This window comes from Helianthus annuus, chromosome 9 (assembly GCF_002127325.2).
Source record: "Helianthus annuus cultivar XRQ/B chromosome 9, HanXRQr2.0-SUNRISE, whole genome shotgun sequence".
In the NCBI taxonomy this organism is placed as follows: Eukaryota; Viridiplantae; Streptophyta; class Magnoliopsida; order Asterales; family Asteraceae; genus Helianthus; species Helianthus annuus.
Genome location: NC_035441.2, coordinates 146,144,110 through 146,165,915, shown reverse-complemented (window position 1 = coordinate 146,165,915; position 21,806 = coordinate 146,144,110).

Genomic DNA, 21,806 nt, shown 5'->3' with positions numbered 1-21,806 from the left:
GTCTCTGAGGTTTGCTCACTTTTGCCACTTTAGTCCAAATTCCAAAATTTTTAAATCTGGGTCCCTGAGGTTTGCATTTATGCCATTTTAGTCCAAATTTCAAAAACCCCATTTTTTTACTGTTGCAACCAACCTATTTTGTCCTTTTGTGCAGGGGTATTTTGGTCATTTTTTAAATTTCATTTGTTGTAAATTCATTTAAATGTTTAGTTTTTTAGCAATAAAACACAGTCTCTCTCTCCTCTCTCTCTCTCTAAACTCATCTCTCTCTCTCATAAACCTTCACCCTTTTCTTTCCTGCATCTCTCTCTACTCTCCTGAGAGACGATTAAGCTGCAACCACAATCACAACCTGCAACCACCAACACCCAACCATTGGATTCCTCTCCACCACCACCATCCCCTCCCCTGGATTCCTCTCCACCACCACCACCATCCCCACCCTTCCCTAAATCAAAAGCCACCGCCTCCACCATCACCTAAACCTGCAACCACCAGATCGATTCATCGTCGTTGTCTTCACTATTACACCACCATTAAACCTGCAACACCATCTGATTTTTGAACTGTTACACCCTAACACGTTTAACCTTAAAAAAACGACGCAGCGGAAAAAGAGCTTTAAAATTTCTTTCCTTATTAACGACATTACTTTCACGAAGGTTCCAAATTCTAAAAATGTTGAACGTTCTATAAAGAATTCACAACATTCATACTAAAATTTAGATTTCTAGACATTATATACTTCAACTATGTGACCGATCTATCCGTACAATCCTTGCTCTTGACTCGATCTACGTCCGCTTCACTTCCTTAGCAGCAGAAGAAGTCCGTGTAGTACCTGTGGGCATCACATACAACTTAGCCATTAGTCAATGACAACATCATATAACATTAATCTCAAGTAATTAAAGATTGAATAACGTTCGATAATGTAACTTGATCCATTCGAATAACCCTTCTCCTTCTCTTGTTCCGGATTCGGCTTAAATTTCATAAGAATCCGATGTACTCATTCCTGCATTACATACCGACCTCAAACGCATAATTAGTAACGTTAAAATTCTAACAAATCAGTTCATGCATACATACGTACTTACATACAATCATACATACACATCTGCATACATACATACCTTTCCTACAACCTTACTTACGTGCATACACTCATACATGTCTTTACACATACATACATACACAACTACATACGTACATACCTTTCCTACATCTTTACATAATCATACAATATTTACATGGGTCTTAGACTTAGGTTTACAACTCATAAGCGTCAAGGGAACACTCGAAATCATGATTGGAAGGCTCGCCATAGACCACGGGTAATATACCGAAGCCTACGATGCATAATTAACATAAATAACTAAATTTCAGCTTTTTGGACATGGGGAGGGCGTCGGCGACGGCCCTAGGGGTCGTAGGCGACGGCCCTTGCATTTACACGTAGCCAAAAACCTCCGTAGGCAGCAAAATAACCCGTCAGCAAAAACTGACTTTCCAGGGGTCGTAGGCGACGGCCACTTAGGGCGTAGGCTACGGCCTCTAGAAAATCAGTTTTCCTGCTGTGTTGATTTCGTCGTTCGAACGCACTAAAACGCGCATAACTTTCGAACCGTTTACCCGTTTAACCTCCCGTTTCTTCCTACATGCTTGTAAATTTACATTCTATCATATTAACTTAAAATCCTACCTCCGGATTAAGAAAATTCTTAACTTATGTGCATTCAACATATTATCATTTTCTAACTATTTGACCCGTTTGTGCATTTATCAACATAATCTGTTTATTTGACCTCAATCTCATATGAACTTAATCATTTTATTAACGACTATCATAAAAGATTACAACTCTCGGATGCCTTGCATCCTCTTACCCATTTTCGCCCAAAAGCTCCTTTTTGACCCGTTATGGGTATTTGTGCATAAATGACATACAAAACCCTATACTTCGCTTTCATACTTGACAAAGACATTACTCTAATCGAATAACTCGTTTCCAAACGACTTTTAAGGTCGTTTGCCCCAAATACCCATCAAGGGCGTTTTTGTCAACCTTGCCCCATCCTTAACAACAAAGTACTATCTTGCATAAGTAACCAATCCTATCACTTAGCTACAATTCTTAATCACACCTACCTTGCTCGGATCAAAACGAAGATCCGTTTAACACTTCATCGATATCATACCATTCATTCCTATATGACCTCAATTATCATACTTAGTTTAAGTTGCACATAACTTCACATAAACAACTAAGAAGTAATTACGGAAATTACTTACCTTGTGCATCCGTGCTCGTAACCGCTTCATTGCCTCATCTTGACCCGTTAGCCTTCGTGCTTGGCCCATGCTCGTGTGATTCCAATTCTTTCATGTCGCCATGCCATAATCATGTTAGTATTCATGCTCATTCAAATTAACACATATTTAGCTATTCTTATCAACATCGGCTTTTACTAACATGCATACGACATGATTTGTCAACCATAATATTTAATATCTTCTAAATCCAAATTCATTATCACACATAACACATAATCAATGCTCACTTAATTATACTTTCATAACTCTACATTCGACAACCGTATTGTTCAACATTCACATAATCAAATTATCATCTTACATATGTACACGACATAATTCCAACATTATCACTTATCAATAAACTACGCATCTCACATTCGTACACATTTGCTCTTAATCACCATAAATCAAGCGCATAAAGTACATGGCGAGCATCACATCATTGGTGCATAAGATACAAGTTCCTAATGCATAATTTTACCAAACCATACATTCAAATCCGAATTCTCATAATGACTCTACCTTAAGCATACTTAACTTATTATTTTGCTAACGGCTACACCATAAGCACCTTCTATACATAATTACCCATAACCTTCATACAATTTCACAAGTTTGCTCTCTTAGGCATTTCATCGAACACTTGGCGGGTGTACTACTAACAAAACATTATGTACAAGCTTTTAAAACGTGATTCCTACTAATTCTTCACATAACTTATTCACAATCAATCAAGTTCATAACAATATTTCGTCCTAACTAGGAACACATGATTGTGACATCAATTAGTCATAACAAGATCATCAACAACAACCAATTAACAAGTAGAAACCTCAAAATTTCTAGTCATTCCTTGACATGCAAGTGGGTTTTGCTTAAATCCATGTTCTTATTCAAAATTCAACATATCTTGATGTCTACACAACTATGGCAACCATCATTCATACTAGATTCATCATTACATTCACGAATTATACTAAACCCACTAAATTAAACATCACCAAATTGCAAAATTCGACTTACTTGATGTAGGAAATACTTAGGTGATCATTAGTCCATGTTCCTTCTTGAATTTGAGCTACAATTAACCCCTCAATTTGGTGATCTTCATGATTAGGGTTTATGAACCTTCAAGGAGTTCCTGGTTCCTTCTCGAACACACGTACGTGTGTGTGTATTTGTGTGTTTATTTTACATATATTAACTCAACTTTCTTATTAACCCACCTTTAGTCCCTTGTGTTAGCCACGAAAGCACAAATGGGTACAACTTTAGTCATTTAGTACTTCTAACCACACACACACTTAACTAGGTTAAATAACCTAGTTATTCATTTCGTGCTAAGTCATATAAGAACACATGGCAATTATAAACATTCGGGTTTTGGGATGTTACATGAACATACATACCCAATACCTAAATTGCAAAATCAGACACAAATCTCACATCCACAAACCCTAAAACCCAAATCCCCCAAAAACCCATTAAAATTGGTTCAAGAAAGCTTACATGAGATCTTAAAACAGATTCCCTAATCTCACCACCCGGGTTTGGTCGGCTGTTGCCGGTGGCTCCGGTACCCACGATGGTATGGTAAGATTGAGGGGAAACCGATGATGGTGGTTGTGGTGGTTCCATGGTGGTCGTCTATTTCTGTTGCAGAGTATATGGTGGTTCAACCACCACAGCACCACCACCTAACCATCTCTCTTCTCTCTCTGATCTCCTGAACATACGTGTGTGTAGGCCTGAAATCAGAGTGTCGGCTGTCACCGAAAAACGAACCTGGTCGCCAGTAAACGAGGAAGGAGGTGTGGGTGTGACTGTTGGATGGGACGACGCCGGAGTGTTGGTGGTGAGAAGGGGGAGGAGGTGGTGGTGGTGCTATAGAGAGAGAGAAGAGAGAGAGGGAGGAGGTGGCGGTGGTGGTGGTGCTATAGAGAGAGAGAAGAGAGAAAGAGTTGATCTGAGTTTCAGGGACCATTTTGGCTATTAACTCTAATAGTTTATTAATATGTTATAAAAACCTGAGATGGACCAAAATGCCCCTGCACAAAAGGACAAAACAAGCAGCTTTCAACTGTCAAAATAGGGGGTTTTTTGAAATTTGGACTAAAATGACAACAAAATGCAAACCTCAGGGACCCAGATTTAAAAATTTTGGATTTTGGACTAAAGTGGCAAAAGTGAGCAAACCTCAGTGACCATTTTCGCTATTAACTCTTTAATCAATGAATTCATATAATTCTATTCAAAACATCTCTTACCAAAATATCCGTGTATCACGTTAGTAACTAACCCAGTGAACAAAATATATAATTCTATTTAAAATACATGTATGCTCCCTATGGTTTGCATTTTGTTACTCGGATAGTCCTCTGAGTAAATGTCAGGAGACTATCCGAGTAACAAAATGAAAAATCATAGGGAGCATACCTGCTATTTCTAAAAGGTAGGGACTAAACATGAAAAAATGTAAAATTACAGAGACCATCCGGACAATTAACTCTTATTTAAAATTCTAAAACTATTGATAACATAAACTAATGATCACTCATTTTGTTATGAGTACCGGTTTTATATAATATACAAGTCGACACCGCCTCCAGCTATCCCACCCCGAAAGCTTGGTGCCAAGATTTGGGCGGCTTCTCGTATTGTTTCCCGATTCTGCCGACTATATAGTCGTAAACATATTTAAATAAGATATAACTAAACTTTATATATTTTAAACAAATTAACAAAAATACATTAAAAAAACCACACAGCATTTATATCTCTCTCAACCTAAAATCTTAACCATTTCAACAAAGAGAACTACCACTATCCATACATCATTTTAAACTTGCACCCGCACCACCTAGTTCATCAAGTTCCAAGAAAGAAGATGTTCAAACGAAAGGAGTGATCTTTTGCCAGCATTGTCTGCGGTCGCGTGCTTATGTGGTCGTGTTTTGCCATTATTGGCTTATCTCGGGTAGTCGTGATTTTAATTCGTTGGTTGTTAAAAAAATATCGTACTATAGATGAATTGATAAATAACTATAAATTAATTTATATATTTTTTAAGTTATGTATGTCTCATACTAGTCATGTTTTTATTTGAAAGCTTGTTATATTTAAGTTTTTTATATTTCTATCCATACGTATGTTTGTGTATATATTACAACATGAAAGTTTATTTAAAAATAATATTATTAAGGATTCTAAATTAAATAAAACCAAAAAAAGATTACAACAAGAAAACAAAAAATACCAAAACAAATATTGATATATATAAATTTAAAAAATGACAAGGTAAACTTGGCCGTTTAACTATTTACTTTTAAGATGTACGTACAAGAGGTTAAAAAATAATTCATCCACTAACTTCCAAACTCTACTGATCAAACATATAGGTTAAAAAATAATGTATCCACTAACTTCCAAACTCTAATGATCAAACATATAATTGGGATAATAATTCTTGTTTTATTTATTACTTAAAATAGAAAGACGACATGTATTTTAAATCTAGTAAGAACTAGTAATTGATCAGCAGTGAGCAAAAATGGGACAATGACATCTTTACAAAAAAATACTTTTGGATGTATTCTCGTCACACGTTGGTCGCTATAGATATATCATATTTGTGTATGTATTTTCTTAAAAATAATTAGACAGAACAATCCTAGCGGGGCCGTGATAGATGTACGTGACAAAGGATCGAGTTTTGTCCATTCCAACACATGGCTATAACAAATAAATAGACCCATCGTTTTATACCATTTATTATTTATTTATTTATTTTCAAAAGTGAAAACTTAAATTTTGGTGTGACAATTAGGATTTTGCATGCAATGAGGTGGGAATCGGTATACGTACAAAACATAAAATAATATTTATAATTGTTTAAATAAAAGTTAAAACATAAAGTTATGAGTTATTAAGTTATGTTGCGTTAGGGTACTACTTTGATACAAGATCCTGAAAAATATCGAAACCCACTCATATATTGGAAATTAGAACCATAAAATTGAATACCGGTACTGATACTGATGTTGCTCGGGTGGTATCTTTTGGGAAAAATCTAGTTACAATGGTTTAATCACACAAAAGTTGTTTAATGTAACTCAAAAAAGTTAAGGCTATAATATGCTCAAAAGGATAACATTTGATTTACATAGATCGAAAACAATAAAAACAAATACCGATGTCAGTTTAATAATACCGATAATGTTGAGCCGGTGTTAATTCGTTTCGTTACGGTACCGGTACTTGTTGTAGTTTAATTTACAAATAAAAAAAAAACATTATGATAGTTTCATTAAACAAAAGCTTTATGACATAACCTAATAAAAAAGTCATTTCTACATTGACCGAAAATCATAAAAACGGATACCGTTACCCGTAACGATATTGTTTGGTCGGTATTAGTTCAATTACCGTGGTACCAGTATTTGCTATCGCTTACGATAAAAAAACTTGATTTTGAGTAAAACTCCAAGTTCAAAATAAAATATACCGGAATGTGAAGAAAACAAAACTAAATACAAAAGTGTAGTGGTTTTTTAAAATTTAATGAACAAAATTAATTAAAAAAATCAAATTAGTAAAAAGTTTAAATGCTTATATATGATATAAGGGATAACATGAAACTTAAAAAACATCAAATTAGAGCTCATCGAATATAGGTTCGTGAGTGGACCGACTGAACATGTGTATGTATGTGTACACACTAGTGACTGGTTCGTGCGATGCAGGATGTGTTAATGCTCTTTTGGATAGCGCAATCTAATCAGATATGCCTTAAACACTGATTATATTTAGGTATTATTATCATTATTTTTAAAATTATGTAAATATCTAGTAATTATATACTTGCAGTACTTAAACAAGATAATATTGCGAAATAAGGAGGGTGTCACCAAGGCTCTTTTGAAGAGAGCAATCTAACCTGATTTGCCTTAAACGCTTTTAATTATATACTTAAGTATACGTCAGTATCATTATTATAAATATTTAATACCTATATACTTAAGTATTTAAATAAGATAATACTTAATTTAAACCTAGTGGGATGACACGCACGATGTGACAGGTGTCACCGAACCTCATTCAGAGAGCGCAATCTTATCCGATTTGCCTTAAACACTAATTATATTTGGGTATTATATATTATTATTATTATTATTATTATTATTATTATTATATAAGAATTAAGTAATTATATACTTAACTTTTTAAATAAGATAATATTTAATTTAAATAGTATTCAATTATAAAAATATAAAAACTAATTGTAAATTTAGAGTAAGGTTAACATACAAAAAGCCTTATCATACATTACGTAGGAGACAATGGTAACCGTTGGATCAGGGGTATAATCACGCATGGGACCACATAATCACGCATGGGACCACATAATCACGCATGAGACTATAATCACGCACGTTCTATGATAATAACGCACGTTATATTTTTTGTCATGTATGTTAATGTAGGTTAAGCCTTGAAGTACATTATACTTTCCCTGTAAATTTAAATCTTTATTATATTATATTATAAATAAGATAATAGTTACTCTGATAAATTAAATAATATTATTTGCATTAAATAATATATTAACTTGAAGAAAAGTAAAATAAGACAAATAGAGACTATTACATAGAGCACTTTTACTTTATCATTTGAAAGTCTTAAAAAGTTTTTGAAATTACTATGTTGTTAATCTAAAATCTTTTATGATTTATTATCCTAGAATGTCGTCAAGTAGATTTTCAAAGCTACACTGCCCAGTAATAAAATTTTGTTTTATCTTTTTTTTTAACGGATAATGTTACTCTTTTACACCCATAATTCTAAATAATTACCTCTTGTTCATGTATAAACCTGAGACATCCCTTTTATGTGTCTCTATCAAGTAATGTAACTCACATTAAAGAAAAAAGTTTTATCAATGTCGCTATATAATACAAGTTAGACAGGCAAAATTGTAAATTCATAGTTATGTTAAGATAAATTTAATACAAGGCATTAGTTTAACTACCAATTTAATAGATTTAAATTTAATGAAGTTCGCTATTGATTAAATCATCTATTATTATTATTATTATTAAAATAAAACTTTTTGGCGATATTAAAACGCTATTAAAGCGTGAGATGTTAGGACCTAATACGATGTATTGGATTATAAAGTGAAAGCTTGAAATTTCATACAGACAGACTAAATCACACTTACCACAACACCGATGGCGAAAAATACCATTTCAAAGCGACTCTCATCGTCGGTCAATATGTGTGTCACAGTTCCTGGATTTGTCCTCTCCAAATTGTAGCAATAGAGTGGGAGTTCGGCAAAAGAATTTTCTGAAGTTCCTTGCAAAATTTGTAACACATTACATTTACCACACCAAGCTTGCATGTAGGATATATTGACTTGTAAATTTTGTCTACAATCTTTTAACGATATCAGTAGCTCGGTAAAAGCGTCTGCCATCCTTTAATTGTTCTTTTACGTAACTTCCCACCACCTTTGGGTTTGCTTGACGCAGACGTGGATGTGTCTGCGTCTTCGAACATGTATGACTATGGTTAAAATATTTTACGTAAAACACATCACTAGATCTGCGACTACATGCTTTAAAAAGCCACTCGCAGTAGTCAATTACACATGATGCCACAAAACTAGTTTTTGATCATCTATCTACTTTATACTCGAAACATTCTTCAAGACATAATTTCCTAATTCACTTTTCATATGTTCTTTGTTTGTAAAAATATACTTGTTTAAACCAACCTGATGAACAAGGTTTTTCTTTACCCGTTAAAGTAACAGGTAAAGGGTTTTCAAAAGAATTGTCAAAATTTGCTTTCCGACAATCATTGATATAAAAGTAAGCAGACCACTTCTATGCGTCAGCCAAACATCTTCAATAAACAACCCAAATATCTGACCACTCGAAGGCGTCGGTCCTTACGCTCTAATGCGTCGGGCTGACCACTAGAATGCGTCGGCCTTACAGTCTAGTGCATCGGGCTGACAATTTGTTGCGTTGGCCTGGCCTTAGATCTATGACGTCGGATAGACCACACCAATGCGTCAGCCAGGCATCTTTATTACATCAGCCATAACGCACGAGAGACGCAAGCCACATAACTTTTCTTTTCTTGACGCAAGTCGTGTAGGAGACGTCGATACTATGCGTCAATCGACGCAAGAGGTTTGTCGGACACGTGTCACCACCCCCTTAAGGGACGCAATATCTGATACATGGACGCCTCCCATGGTTGAGGCGCCATTCCATTGGACGCTTGAGGGTGAGATTTTGGTAATTTCCACTTTCTATTATCAACATTCTTTTTAACGCATATTCTTTTTATGTGAATTGGTATTTGCCAAGTAACAAGGTTTTACTTTTGCATCACCCTCAAATGCTTGAAGGTAGTTCTATTTTCGAATCTATAGATGCTTTTTTCTATAACGTTTTAATATGTGTATTATTAATTTTTCTGATTAGTTCTTTTGTATCATCAATATATTTTATCTATTTATCTAGTCTCAAGGACATGGCATGGTGGCAAATGTAAGGTGCTTCCCCTCTATTAAAAAAGGTAAAGGGTTCAAATTCTGTAAAATGTTAGTATATGCGGTTTATATGAGTAGATTAGGAGTCGTACTTATAGAAAAGTATTCAAATTACATCCTTTTAAAATTCTAACAATTGATATATATTTTCTAGAGATTAGTTCAATTCCCATTCTTTTTGTAGAGGACACTAGAGGTTGTATTGGATTAATTTTTTTAATATCTGAAACAGAACCCGACTGATTTATATAGAACCCAGTTCTGTTACCGGGGTAAACGATGTCCTATGATCAATCTTCACGTTTAACTAGACCGTATTAACCATAGTAACTATTTAATATGTATATTTTTTATATGAAATATTGGGTGTTAACATGTGAAGAACAGCAATTACTGTTTGTTGAACAGAAACATGGATGAGGGAGATTTGGAAGTTATGTAAAGGTACAAGAAGAAAATGACAAAAATGAACTCCCCCATCCCCTAAATATAAATGATTTGGGATCCACTTGAAAAGGGTGGTGAATGAGAAGGTGATTTGCAAGGTACTACTGCCTGCATGCCTTTAATTAATATTTTGTTGGTGTATGCATAATTGCAAATCGATATTTATCGGGATTGTTAGGTACTTGGGTGCCAGCCCTCTGTTGATTTCCTCATCTTTTCAGGCTGTACAGTACAAACTTTGGAGGTACCCTGCCACTAGGACCCCTTCAATTCCTTCACATCTTGTTACAATTTCTATAATTTAACAGGTTAGGTATCATGCATTGCAAATAGATGTACATGAGTTGTGGTCTAACAAGCCCATATAGGTTCAAGAATCGCAAGATGAGGCGTAGGCTTATGTAAACCGTCATGAGTTGACCTATGTTGAGTTGAACATATTCTATTTTTGGGGACAATTGAGCCACTGAACCAAACCGATAAGCGATATATATCATATGGTTCGGGTTTGGTTTGGTTTGGTTTGGTTTGTACACAATCATATAAATCGCCTTGATATAATTATAATAATATAAGCATGTACTACAATAATTTATAAGGTTATACAATGTATATTTATAAAGGCATCAACCAATTTAATCTAGAAATCTTTTACTACATATTGTGCTTCATCATTCATACTCTCATATAAAAAAAACAAGTGATGGCTTTTTGCTTCTCAAAGTAAGAAAAAAAAGAGATATGCAAATCATATTTGTATATACACTTTGCAATCATCCTAATAATACAACATACGTTCGTTAATACACACACACGTTAGAATCCCAAATGTAAATTAAAAGTTCTATTATTTTTATATATTTGGTTAAAGAAATGGAAAAAGAAAAACCAAAGATGTATACTGATTTTGGTTGGTTAACCAATTTAACCAAAACTCAAACTGAGCTATACAACAACCCAGCTACCATAAAACCGAATCCTATTTGAAGAAACAGTGATCTAATTAGGGAGTTAATTAGATTGGTTTATGTTCCTTTCATGATGGTTAATCTTCTTAAGGACATTTGAGTTCCGACTTGGTAATCAATCCTGCAAAACAGAACACCGTTACTCGTTAAGAGGGGAATGTGGGGGTTTCCCTCTTAACCAGGCTCCGGCGTGAGAATAAGCGACCGCTTTGAGAGTAATTAAGTGTAAAGAGTGAGAGTAGAGGGAATAGAATGTTTAACCTGTGGAATGAGGTCTCTATTTATAGCCGGAGAGGTGTAAGGGGTTATGGGCTGATGGGCCTTGGGCCGGAAGCGGACAACAAAACGGATATGCTCTTTGTCTCACTGGCGTCGACCGCTTAGTGGCTTCTAGACGTTCATCGGTGCTGGCGCACCTTGATTGGAGCCACGTGTCATTGTTGTCGGCCTTGTTGTCCTTCTGTCATCAGCAGACAAGTGGAGATCGTGGGACAGTTGTCTCCGTCCTCTGATTGGTGCCACGTAGGCGTCCTTGTGTACTTCTCGTCAGGCGATCGTGGCGCACGATTGTGCAGAGCCTGCTAAACGCTCATTGGCTCCTTTTACTGCCACTTGTACCTTATGTACCACTGTGGGTAGCTGTGCGCTTCCCTACTGAGTGGCTCTTGTTGGACAGCAAACTAATCCGCGCGGGGTTAGTATGCTCATTTGTTCCATTGTTTTATGCTAAGTGCTGATATCTGAGCCTCTTGTGGGCCTTGCCTCGCGCGAGATAAACTACAACGTGTGTAGCTCGCGCGTTGATATTATTAATAAGTTTTCTGAAATAAGGAGTATGGTTTCGCGCGCAACATGGGCGGAGGTTTGCGCGACTTTTTGGGACCATACCCCTTCACTATTGGTTTGTGAAATCCAACAATTTTATAGTTTGGTGTTGGATCATATACCTACATGTATCTAATCATGCTCACCCTAACAGTTTAACCCGTGGGTAATACATGGGTGGTGTGACTGGTGTCCACAAAGAGAGTCAAACTATAGAGTGCCCAACTACTGACAAAAAAAAAAAAAAAAAAAAACCCCTCAACGATGGCCTCTTGGCATAAGAGCATCAAGTTTTCTATTTTCGTCAAGTGGTGTGGCTACAACTACCACAAAGAGTAATGGGGGATTTTCGGAGTCGATTTAGGGGGTGTGTTTATCGTTTAGAAAAAACTTTGTGCTTGTTAACTTCAGTACGAGTTGAACCGATTGACAAATTTAGTTATACATATAGTTCCATGGATGAAAACTATATTCTTATTCAAGTTATGTTATTTAATAATAGGCACACTTTTATGAGGTTTCTCTAACCCCAAGCACACTTAACTATAGGGTTTCCTCTTATTTTCAACCAATACATCTAAAACATGTTCAATTTATGAGCTCAACATCTATTGTGTCGACGATAGATGTGACATTTGCCTAGGTGTTACAAACAATCTCTTTATGATTTCATTGTTCTTGATGCGATTTGTTCCACCATCCTAAATAACTCAGGCGACTTAGGAATGTGAGATTAATCTAAGTGTTATAAACAACCCATTGGATATCATTGTTCTCGATGAGGTTCGTTCCATTATCCCAAACATGACAAGATGAGTGATATTACTTATAAAATCCGGCCTCTCACGCAAACAAATATTTTCATCATCTGTATCCGCTAGGAACTCGTGGCTTTGTTTTTTTGTTACCCTGGTGGAGACTTCCCAACCACTCATCATGAACTTCTCTTACCCAAGCAAACTTAACTGTGGAGTTATCCTCTTATCCATACGAATTGTTTCCATAATGTGTTGTTGGCATCTAAGATCAGTTTTGAGTATAGCATCTTAATACCCATGACATATATCTGATTTATCTAAAGTTTACCGGTTAGGCGGAAGAGTTTATTATTGTAGGCTATTATTTCTATTCTGAAAAAAAAAAAACCTTCAACCCTAGTTCTCCCAAAGAGAATTTGCCCTCCCCTCCCCTCCCCATTTTTAAAGTCTTCTACTTAGAGATCTTGCTTTTTTTTACTCAAGTGTAATCTGATACATATTCAAGTTAGTGTCGTGTCGTGTGTAGAATGTAGATCTATTTTTTTTTGAACGGCAAACAATATTTTTATTTCACACCAAATTTTACATCAAAAACATATTCAAATGGCTAGTAAGAACTAGCTAACCACCTGAAAATTACTCACCAAAATTACATATAACTAAAACATAAAAATAGTCCTTTTCTAACCAATCATTTATTCCACTTTAGGTTTGATTTTTTTCCCTTGCATTTGATCCATGAGAAGAATGTAAATCTAATAACATTGTGAATCGTGGATATCCTCACTCCTCCATCAAAGCAATCTTCACATTAATATAAGGATGATCTATTCTTTAACTTTGTGTCCACGATCACAAGTTGACTAGCTAGTATCATGATTTTGGGGTTTTGAGTCACTAAATAAAAAAAACAACTTTATAATGTTATTTTAAATTGGGGAATTGGCCTGTAATAATCCCACCTAGACCTTGTTGGCCATTAATAATCCCACCTCAGATTATTCCCTCCACCAGTCCCACCTTTCACATATTTTTCCTACAATGGTCCCCCGTTAAAAAAACTTAACGGAGTTAAGCTTTTTTCCAAATTACAAACAGATTTTTTAGGGCTTTTGATCAGAACGATGATATGAGTCCGTTGATGTGAAACTTACTTCGAAATGGTGCTCCAAGTGAATTGATTTTGGTTAATTGGAAATTTAAACACCCGAATTGAAGCGCCGTTTTCATCGTTTGGAGCACCGTTTCGAGACAAGTTTTACATCAATGGACTCGTATCGTCGTTCTAATCAAAAGCCCTAAAAAATCTGTTGTAATTTGGAAAAAAGCTTAACTCCGTTAAGTTTTTTTAACGAGGGACCATTGTAGGAAAAATAAGTGAAAGGTGGGACCGGTAGAGGGAATATTCTGAGGTGGGATTATTAATGGTCAATAAGGTCTAGGTGGGATTATTACAGGCCAATTTCCCTTTTAAATTTTAATTGTTTAATTCTAAATTGGTCCTTAACATGTTTTATATAAAGAAACCTCTTTAATTATATATAACTTTAAGTTGAAGGACCTTTAATAGTTAAAATATCCTTTGAGATATTTACATAATAGATGTGAAAACATATTGATTCTTTTGTAGTATTTACATATCGTTTATGTACATAATAGATGTGAAAACATATTGATTCTTTTGTAGTATTTACATAACGTTTATGTAAGGGTCGTTGAAGTCAATATGAAAAGCATTACTCACACACAAAATCATGTTACAAAACATTTAGGACTTCTTTTTGCTTTAGAAATAAAGGCCTCATACTGTCATACATTTCTTAGTGAAAAAGTGATAGGATCAGTTACTTATCTCTCAAACCCGTCACTAAGAATTTGGAGTAACTATAAGATTAGAAAATATGAACCCTAAAATATAAAATTACATATATATATATATATATATATGTATATATAAAATCAACAATACGATGACAATTGTGATAAAAAAAACAAAAAAAAATGTTATTTAATTGGGTTTTAAATTTTGATTTTACAATAGGGTCACATAGGGTTAGTTGGTTAGATGAAACATGGGTTTAAATGAGACACAACTGAATAGGTTCATGAGTTTAAAATTCATGTTGGGTTATTAATATTATTAGGTTTTACATTTTTTAGTGTGTGTGTGAAATATATGAAAAAAAAGCCCCAAAGAAAGTAAACCCTGAAAGTCTCCATGTAGTTACCCTTCGTAAAGGCCGACCCTTTTACCTATCTGATCTAATTTAAAACAATATATGTTTTATTTTAAACCAAACTAGGTTTATGATATGGCTGTGTTACGGCGAACTTCTTTTATTATTTAGTTTATGTTTGCATGTGTTTTGAAACCACTACAAGCGCATTGCTCATGGAAACGCTGTAAGAATAAAAAAATATAGAAAAAAACACTAAAAGATAACTGAAATGAAAATCAACTAAAAGTTGTATGGTAATGATATTGTTCGTATGAAACCCATGGTCAGAGATAAGCAAATAATACTAGGTACCGGTACCGAATTTCCCGAACCGCAAGATCTTAAGTACCAATTCGGTACTGACATTTGGCGTTCCTGGTGTCGGTTCGCTATTGGTTTTTACCTTCATATACCGGTACCGTTACCGATTCGGTATTGGTATCGGTTGGCATCGAACTCATCCCTACCCCCTGAAACTAAAAAAAGAAATCATTAAAATTTGAAGAAAATCAACAAAAAAAATGAGTAAATTGCCAAAATCGTCTGTGAGGTTTAGGCCTGTTTGCCATTTTCATTCAAAACACTTAGTTTACTTTTTATGTTAAGTTGAAGGATATTTGGGTGAAACAGGCAAATATAAAACCTCAGGGACGATTGTGGCAATTTACTCAAAAAATATTGTAGAATACTGTTGTTGTTCGTACAGTACCCACGATTAGGGATGAACAAATGGTACTGGGTAGCAGTACCGAATTTCCCGAACTAAAAGATTTTTAATATCAATTCTTGGATATGTATATAAGGCCTTTGGGTATACAACCATCTTAACTTCACTTAAGTGTTACATCAACCTTTCTTTCTCATTTCACTTCCTCGCTTCAAGAAAATGGTTTAATGAATCTCCTTAACTTCATTTAACTCTATTTTTTAGTTGTTTTTGATTCAAAAAAGAAAAGAATAATTAATTCAGTGTTTTAACATCCGGTTAACATATAAACTCTTTAATGCCCCTTAACATAAGGAGTGAGTGGTGTACGATGTGAGTTAACATGTCCTATGGCCCAAACATTTACTTTTCTTGCTTTCTTCTTTCCTTTTTCCATATGAAATTACGTTTGCACCAAATAGATACGATGTCTTATGGTTTACCCCAAAGTTAAAAGATCTCATTCGATCCGTAAGAATAAAAGAGAATTTATTCTTTCATAAAAGCTTACAATCTTTTAAATGGTATTTGATGCAAAGGTCGATTATAATCTTGGTAGATTCAAACATATATAATAAAATTCAAACGCGATTAGAAATTTTCAAAGTTCACTTCTTACACTAGAATGTGGTTGGTGGGCATTTTATCGGTTTCTTGATATTTTTGTTTTTCATAATATTCAAGAATATTGCAAAATTTTGCCTAAAACATAAAAATTTGTTGTGAATGTTCCACTTTTTATAAACAAATATGGGACTTTTCCTATTTTGCCCATAGGTAAATCAATTGTGAAGCAAAACAGTTGTAACCTCTTCCCTTCAAACAGTTTAGCCACCTGTGATTTTAACAAAAGCCTTTTAGAAATTTTATGTGAATGTGATAATAATTTTCGCGTCGCATTGAATTACTATATATGTAATTGTCGGTTTCATGAATTCCGTGGATTTCACAATTTTTATATTTTTTTTGAACGACAAATTTCTTTACCCTTGTGTGAGACTTGAACTCAAGACCTTCCCACCCAAGGTGTTTAAAGGTTTTTTAATTTTGCCAATTAACCACCACCCCATTGTTTCACAATTTTTATATGATCCTACGAATTAAGCTTCACTTATACATTTACTAGTATACGAAACAAATTGTTGGCCATCAAGGAAATTCATGCACGAAAGCTAGATGTAGCGAAGATGAGAATGCTAAGATGGATGTGTGGGCATAAAAGATTAGAAGTCGCTAGTATTTCAGACAAGATAAGGGATGAGAGATTGTGATGGTTTGGGCATGTCAGGAAAGACCCAATTAGAATAGTCGAAACACTCACTGTAGATGGAAGGAGGAGTAGAGGCAGCCGAAAATGACTTGAGATGGGCGGATTAGACAAGATTTGCTAAATTTGCACCTCTTTGAGGACATGGTCGAGGACAGAATTTTATGGAGACGTAGGATTAAGGTTAAGGACTTTTAGGAGTGTGGCCTTGTTTTTGGTTTAGGTTCTTGTCTTATGAGTCTAATTTTTCAGTTTGTATGAGGTGTGATATACCTTTTTATAAGTTTTCACCTATTCCCGGTATCGTAGTTTTACTAACACGTACTTATTCTTTTATAACCAACTGGGGTAGCCCAGTTTGCCACCGACACCCACCTCTTCCCAAAGGTACCAGTTTCGAGTCTTGGGAGTGGCATATGTCGCTCAGGGTAAGAATTCGGCATGGGGAAGTCACCGCGGAGCTAGCTTGGTCGGGTAGCGGCTCCCGGAGTGAGATCATTCCGGCGGTTGGGAGGACCGTGCACTACCCCCCCCCCCCTATTCTTTTATGTGTTTATTTTTATTATTTTTCTTTCCACCCTTTTCAGTAGTTGTGTGCTTATATAATTTCCAAGAAGCTTATGTTTTGGTTATGGTTATGGTTTTAAGAGTTAGGGGTCTCACTTGAAGCAGGCTCTCTATTCCTGGGATAAAGGTAAGACTTGCCTACATTCTAGTATTCTACACTCCCCAAACCCTATCAATAGTTTCGCTATAGGTGAGATTATACTGGATATGATTGTTGTTGTTTATACATTTACTCGTATATTTAACTTATCACACTTGTAACATTCTAATTTCGTAACTTTGTTCGTCTCTAGCACCAATTCATGGTTTTATCAGCTCTAACGTTAGGAAAACTCTTCGCAATTAATAAAGCAGCTTACATCCATAAGGTAAAATAATTCTCAAACTCATACAACTTTCACTTTTTATTTTAGAACTTTCTTCACAATTAGATATTGTAAATCAGTTAAATATTCTTCGAAAATTCCAAAATATAATATGAAAGGGCCAAAATAAAGGTTTTATATAAGTCCATCGTTTAATATTTTAGTAAACATCAAATTAAGGAATTATTTGATATTATCGGAAGGGTGAACTTATCCTATAAAGTCTCTTAAAATGAGAAAAATAAAAAGACACAATAAATCGCAAAATATAACACAATGCCGAAAAATTTAACACATTGTCCATTTTATAGATAAATATGTTTTGATTTGCTTTAAATTAAAATTATGTGCAACAAGCCATACAAGTTTTCTATAACAAACTTAGTTTGTCCATTTTAACGGTAAATATAAAATATGTTTTGATGTGCTTTAAATTATGTGCAATAAGCCATTTGGATGATTTGCACGAGCTTGTAGATACAAATAATCACACACTCGTTCAGTGATGAAGCTTGAGATTTTCGACTGAGTGTCGAAAACGTAGATACCTAATAAATTTATAAAACCGTCCCTCTACAAGGTTACGCCCGTGCACTCATCAATGTTACTACTTGAACCTAAGTCGTTTGATTGATGGATAAATAGTTATAAGCAAACGAAATCACCTTTATTCGTGGTGAGACATTGGGACCAACATGGCATCAAATAACAATCTTTTTTTGGAAATCTAATCGCATTAACAACCCAAGACCGGGGAATTAAGCTTTCCTTTTTCAGCAAAAGATGAAGGTGTAGCTACTTTATGTTAATTATTATTTTAGATTTTAGATTAAACAAGATTAAAAAAAAAGTAGTTACACCTTTTTGTTTTTGTAGTTAATCTACTCTTATCTCCCATTAATGATATTGATTACCCACCATTACCACTTCACATCTATTTTTAACCAAACTTTTATTTTGAAATTTCATGAAATTCTTAGAAGTTATAAAAGACAAATAATAAGATCTACTTCTTTTTGAACTGCAATGCATCCTTAAAAGGAACCAAAAAATAACAATTTTGTATAGTTTTGCATTCATTTAAAACTCCTTTTATAGTTACACAAAGTTTAAAAAAAAATCAACCTCATTATTAAAACCTTCATATTATACCTTTAAGTTAATCAAGCATCATTTTAAATAGATGATCAAACACTCAAATATCTTTATTATTTGACATTTTACTTCTTTATTTTTTTTTGTAAACTTCTTATTTATTTATACTGTTTAACAAATATGTAACCCAAATTTATCAACAATATATTATATTATATTATTGTTAAGTATGGAGGATTTACTTTTATATTAGTTTCTAACACGGTGTTTACCGGCTCAGCTAACGATTTAGTCGATTTGTTTGGATTTGAATTATTTTTTCCCTAATCGGCAATGTCCTAGCCGATCCGAATCTATCTGAATTCAATTCAGTTCGGTTTCGACTAAAACCGAATTCAACCCGTAATTATTTTTCATTTAATCTTTCTAACGCTAACGTTATGTTGGAAAATAATATAAATTTGGAATAATTTACGCAACACATAAGGATCATAATTGATATCAAAATCAGTAGATCTAGAGTCTTGATTACAATAATTATTGTGATGTCGATATGATCTTATGTTGTAAATTTACTTTAGCCTGAATTATTTCATGGTAAATATCCGACTAGTCGACTACTTCACCTTTCGACCTTTTTTAATATGTTTACAAGAGGGTTTAAAGAAAACACTAATCAATTTGTTTGATTGATTGCATAGTGGCGATTAACTGAATGGCGATGGCCGGCGAGATTATGATAATTATCTATTAGCACTAAAAGTACACAAATTAAGCAAACAGGTTATCTATCTTCACTAAAGCTATCCCTTGCACTATATACTAGTCTGTCTTCTTTACTATTTATGTCATACTAAACAGATCATAAAACTAATATTAATAGTATATTACTTTTAAAATTTTACAAAATTAGAAAGGTATTTTCATACCACCAATATGAAAAAAGTGAAAACTAAAACATATGTACCAAAAAGTACATAATGATCATGAAGCCATCATCCACTCATAGATTATCTGTTAATTTTGCTTAAACAGTAATGATCTTCAAGTAATTAACTTAATGTTTAAGTGTGTGCCTTAAGGGTTAAGTATTTTGCCCTTATTGACTTAAACTGGATCACACTAATAATAATGTGCCAAAAAGTTCAAAGAAAAAGGAAAAAGGAAAGGAAAAGGATGGGGTATATGTTCTATGATCATGAACCCATCAACCACTCATAGATTTATCAAAAGTACTTTAACATCCACTTGTAAAACAATGAATTACCTGAGCTCAATATTTAGAGTTCCGATGATGACTTGTTTGTTAGGCTTGATGGTGTGGGGAACGTCTAACCCTGTTGACAAAAGACGACTTCCCCAAACTGTTGGGAATCATGGTATCAAAATATTAGCGGAAGCGGTTTATATAATTTACCAAAAGCCGATTATATAAATTTAATTTATTAATTCGATTAATAAATATTCCCAATCAGGATCAAGGTTATACGCATATAAACAAATAAACGGAATAAACAACCAAAGAGGGTTTTAATAATCAACCTTTGACGACTACACCGGAATTGTAATACACGGGTTACAACGAATCCTCGCTAGTAGGAAGTTCACAACCGAGCACAAGATACCCAAGAGTAGAACCGGCCAAGAAGGAGGCGGCGGCGATGCTTGGTCGACGGCAAGGGGATGGCGGCCAAGCTTAGGAGGGTGGCTAGGGTTTTGTGTTTTTATAAAAGTGTGTCTAAGGTTTCCACCTTAAACATCCTTTTATAAAACACAATCTTACATTAAGGCACTTTAAGATTATACAATTATAATCCTCTTAATAATAATCTAATTACTATTAAGTCCCTCAGGTTTAAACTATTATTATTTCATAAATAATAATCTACCTACTCGTGAACAGATACGATTCGTGTACCAACGTGTAACTCTTCGGGATCGTACCGAGTTAGTTACGTTGACTTTAATTAAGGTCGGACATACATATATCCAACACAAACACCCTCCCGCCAGGCTCGGCGTCGTCTCAAACGGCATGGCTGGGATGATGGCGACGGTAGCATAAGGACAAAAGTTGTTCCATCTTCTTCTTTCACACACATATACATACAACATATATATATATATTAGGACCATCCCCCATTTCCTTACCTTCATCCTTTTTGCCCCATCTTCACACCCGATCTACGTGGCGCTTACGTAACGGGTCATCCTCCAAGGATGAGCCTCAACCATACCGTCTAGCCTTAAACGAAGTTCAAGATAGCCTCTATTTTGTGCTAGAGGTCCTTCAAGCTTGGTTCAAATCGAGATTTTAACAAGTTAATTTGAAATAGAACACTATTTCATACAATTACAGTTAATGTTAATTCATTTAAACAATGTAAAGTAGTTAAGTTGCTGTGAAAATATAATATATACGTTATAATACTCTTTTTGAATTTCTAAGCATTTTCTTACACATTTAATAAACTATATATTATTATAAACCTGATTTACTTTTCCTACTCATACGGTTTAACATAATAGTACGGACTGGCAAAACCATAAATTTTATTAGGGGACGGTTGATTTGTGAAAAGTCCAAAATCTTTGGTTAGTCAAAAGTTTTGCTTAGCTGTAGGCCCACATGCTTATGTCTTAAAATAATTTCCCAAGATTGAAGCATTGCTGAATTTGGTGCATTATTATTTTTTAATTATG